Raw genomic sequence first — 4,674 nt, 5'->3', positions numbered from 1 at the left:
ATGGTTACTGAGATATGACTGGAACTAGTAGTATTTTCCTATGGGAATAAAATTGAAAATCATGAGATTAATGCCCTATGACTCGTTCCTTAGAGAATTGTTGACCGAGAAAATACTTAGATGGGGTTATACCGTAGTTTACTAAACAAGAAATGATTGAGAAATGGAGAAGCAGAGCAAAGTTCATTTCTTTTTCAAATCAGCCAGAGAACAAGGTGTTTCCCTGAAGCTTGACGTGTCTAGTGTGGAAATGCTTTCCCATGTTGTTCCCACCACATTGGGTAGTCAAGTCACCATCAAAGACTCCACTGAATCAGGCACAGAGGCTGCGATCTTCATTTCATAACAGCAATAATATAAGGACAGCTACAGAGAGCTTCCAAGTGCTTTCCCCTATATCGTCTTGCTGCCCCGTTTTCCCACTAAGGAACCTGAGACTCCAGGAGGCCCACACCCAAATCCATTGCCATTGAGCCAATTCTGACTCATAGCAACCTTATTCAACAGACAACCTTATGCCAGAGGAAGAGCATTTGGTTAACGCTTTACCTAAACAATTAAGTGGGCAGCTGAGGGGTTTAAACTGCTTACCTCGTGATTCGCTCCTCGGTGTGCAACCAACCTGCTATGCTAGTTACCAGAGCACCTTCTGAGGCTCCGCGAGGACAAAAAGTCGGCAGGTATTTCCACTTGCTTCGAACTCATTAAATACTTTCGTCTTTGTACTGCTTCTCATGGGTTCTAAGAACACAGTATTGGAGAACTGATATTCTTATTCATTGGCTGTGTCCCCTTAATTAGGGCAGGAAGCCTCTCTGGTTGCAGACCAGCTGGCCAGAGAGGAGGTAGCTCCCTGAGCCATCCTGCGCAGACCAAACCTAGCCCCAGTGCTCGTCTGCTTAGGCCTTTGTGGGCTTTCTCTGGGGCCAAAAGCCTCTCAAGATTAGAGACCCAGCCTGTTCCGCATTGGTGTGGGATGAAGAGAGGGAAAGGACATGCTTTGAGCACCTACCATCTAAATTAGCTCGCATCTTGTCCAAAATTCTGCTTGGGCACTTTACAGATTCTCAGCAGAGGCTTAATGAGGTAAGCTGGCATGGCAATGGTCCTATCTGCAGCAAAAGGCAGAGTTAACACAGCCTATATGTTTTAACTGTTTGTGGTCAACAGGATCCCTGGGGTGTGCCCACAGGGGCAGCTATACCAGGCCTGGCCACCAGGGGGCATTTTGGAACTGATTCAGAAAGTGGTTTTCCATCAGGAAAGTTTGCCTTTTTATCTTGGGTTTATCAATCCATACTTACTGATCCAAAATCTTATAGGGATGATCTTTGCCTTCGGTTTGGGTCCAGTGTCTGAGAATGTTGACTCGTAAGTCAGATTGCTATTGTATAATCTGACGGCTGTGTGATCATGGCCAAGTTGCTTAATTTTGCTGTACCCCAGCATTCATATTATTACAGAAGGGAGTACTTGTCCTCACAAGTCATCATGCAGATTAAATAAGAGAATGCATGCAATGAGCTTAACAAAGTATTGGCGATCTAGGTTCTCCTTATAAATGTTAAATCTTATTTCTGAACAATTTAAACAGTAACACCAACATTTACATAAAAGCATGATATAAAGGAAGTGGGAAGGTTGTGTATGTATATGAAGTATATAAAGGGGTACCCCCTACCCACAATGCGAGAAAGCTCTGCTTGGTCCGAGCAGAGCTTTCCTAGTACGCATTTTCCCCTCTAGGGGAGCAGCGAGCAACTCCCAGTTACTGCTCCCAGTGGCATCGCCTGGGAAGTTTCTCTCTTGTCACAGTGAATTTTTTTTGTAAAAGCATTTTTACTAGAACTTTGCTTTTTTGTGATGGCAGTGGGTGGCTGTGAAATTTTGTTTCCTACTCAGGAAAAATGCCACTGAAACTGTTGTGATGTTGAACACGGTTTACAAGGACAGCACTATGGGAAAAACTCAAGTATATGAGTGGCTTTCTTATTTCAAAAAGAGTGATTTTCTTATTTCAAAAAGGTGAAATGTAGACTGATGGCAAGCCTCATTCTGGACATCTGTCAACTTCCCGAACCGACGAAAATGTTGGCAAAATGCGTGCACTTGTGCTCAAAGACTGACGACAGACCATCGAAGAGATGGGGAAGGTATCTGGACTATTTTGAAGCTTGGTTCAGAGAATTGTAACAGAAGAGAATTTGGGAACAAGACAGGTTACTGTGAAATTTGTGCCAGGAAAAAAGAGCATTGAGGGGAAACATGCCTTGCTATGAAAGAACAGCTACAAAGTGACCCGGACTTTTCCCCGAAGGACATTCGTGGTGATGAAGCATGGTGCTGTTCTTATGACTCCGAAATCAAACATCAATCAAGCCAGTGGGAGACGCCATTGTCACCTTGCCTATAAAATGCTTGTCAAGAGAAATCAAAGATCAAGACAGCCCCCCACTTTTTTGTTGCTGGGAGGGGGATGGTGCATTTGGAGTTCGTTCCATCAGGTCAAGACTGTTAATCAAGATTTCCATTTAGAGGTTCTGAAAAGATTGCATAGCAGTGTGTGACAACAGCAACAACAAAGGCCTGATTTGTCGCAGATAGGGGACTGATTTTGACACCATGACAATGCACCTGCTCACTAGCCATCTCAGTGCACCAGTCTGTGGTAAAAAACAACATACCTCACTTGCTCCATACACCTTACTCACCCGACCTCACTCCATAAGACTCCTTTTTGTTTCCATGAATGAAGAGGGACATGAAAAGACAGTGATTTGCTGACAAGAAAAAAAGAGAATAAAAAAATGAGGGAGGTGTTCTCAGTTATCCAAACAGATGAGCTTGACAAATGTTTCCAAAAATGGAATCTCAGATTTGACAACTGTATTAAGTGTAATGAGAGTATTTTGAAGGTGATAAGGTTGTTTCATAAAAAAAAATTATTAAACATAGAGCTTTGAAAAAAATCCATTTTGGGGGGGCTACCCCCTTGTATTGACTTAATTATTTGCATTATAAGTTTATCACAAAGAGCAAAGTGCCAAGTATTAACTAGCTGGGTGTTACCCAGGAGGGTCCCTAACATTTGTGTTTCAGATTTGTCACCTACAAACTCCTACACGGTAAAGTTGTAAACAGTTCAGATAGCTAAATTGTTGTATCTCTGTCTACAGATTTTACCTTCTTATTCTACCTCCTGGCCTTGCATGCTCCCAGGACCCCCCTGCTGTGTCTTCTTCTGCCATTGACTGGGTATCCTCTCATGTACGAGCTCCCACGGAGCAAGCCGCCAAGACTCCAGCTTTGTAGGGCGCTCTTGGACCTTGGGTTCCAGCAGTAGTTTGCTCTTTCTGTCCCTTGCATCTAGGGGTGAGGGTGGAAAATGGATGCTCAGAGATGCTTACTAATCTTCTTTGGTTACCTAAACTCACCTCGTCACTGCAAACCTAGGACCCTGAATCCAGAACCTACTCTTTTCCCCACTCTAACAAATGGTTTCCTGGGAGCTCCTTCTGTCGATGTTTCTCCAATACTGACATTCTTTCTGCCCACATGAGTGAGCTTATGACGGTTCTCTCTTGGTAGTTCTGAAAGCACATACAGTGAAGGACTTACAGACACAAAATCTTCATGCAGGGTTGCCATTGTCCCAAATGCTGGAGGAGCCTGCGATCGAGGTGGAGAGCAGTTGCCTTTGGGAACAACAAGCCCAAGGACAGTTATATATAAAAATAGATTTCAATTCAAAATGCCAATTCCAGTTCCATGCCTACTATATTATTAAAAACATGACCAATCTCTTTGTGGGAACTAAGTTCACAGCTTCAAAGAAACCAGTTTGTAAACAGCTGAGCTTGAGTGTCAGAGAGAGGCACGAGGAGCGAACTTGTGTTTCATAGAAGGAGACAGAGGGAGAAGTCAGTCATGCGGGTTCGCTAAAGCCACAAAATTAGCCAAACAGTTTTTAGTACCCTTTATTTTGGAGAGCATTTTTTAAGTTTACAGAATAATTGAGCAAAGAGTACAGTGATTTCCCGTATAACCCTCTCCCATGCACATCACTTTTCTAATTATGCTTTTTAAAAAACACCAGCTCTGCATAGGCCTTTAACACACAATCTAAGTCTTCAAGGCGGGCTCTCATTCTCAAATGTACGAGTATTGAGAGGAAGCCTCAGAAAGGTAGCCTGGTCACACGGTAACTGTAAGAGGTCACCCCTGATCTTGAGTCTGTCTGATGCTTTATCTTTCCTTAGGCACGCATGAACTGATTTTCATATGCTTCACAATCAACCACAAAATAAGATTCCTAAAATTTTGCTATGTAGCTGGAGTCTTAACTAAAATAGACCTCTCTCCCTCTTTCTTTTCCTTTCTTCTTTTCTTTCTTTTCGAGTTAATACATTATTCCTGTTATTAGAAACACTGAATGCTGGAACCTTCTTCACAGTTTTGGTTAGACAGAGTTGTCATTTTCTGTGTATTTTTGTTGTGCTTTGAAAACACACACACACAAATAATCTCTTGTAGGATGGTTCATCGAGCAGACAGCTCAGGGGGAAATCAACCATATTATTTTTGTGCCTAGATTTATAGGCTAAAAAGAAAAGAGAAAGACAAGACTGCACAGCCCCAGAGAGAAAACATGTTTTAAGCAGAAATATGAGTCTT

The sequence above is a fragment of the Tenrec ecaudatus genome, chromosome 9 (assembly GCF_050624435.1).
Source record: "Tenrec ecaudatus isolate mTenEca1 chromosome 9, mTenEca1.hap1, whole genome shotgun sequence".
In the NCBI taxonomy this organism is placed as follows: domain Eukaryota; kingdom Metazoa; phylum Chordata; class Mammalia; order Afrosoricida; family Tenrecidae; genus Tenrec; species Tenrec ecaudatus.
The sequence above is the reverse complement of the archived record's forward strand: the minus strand, read 5'-3'. Positions refer to the sequence as shown.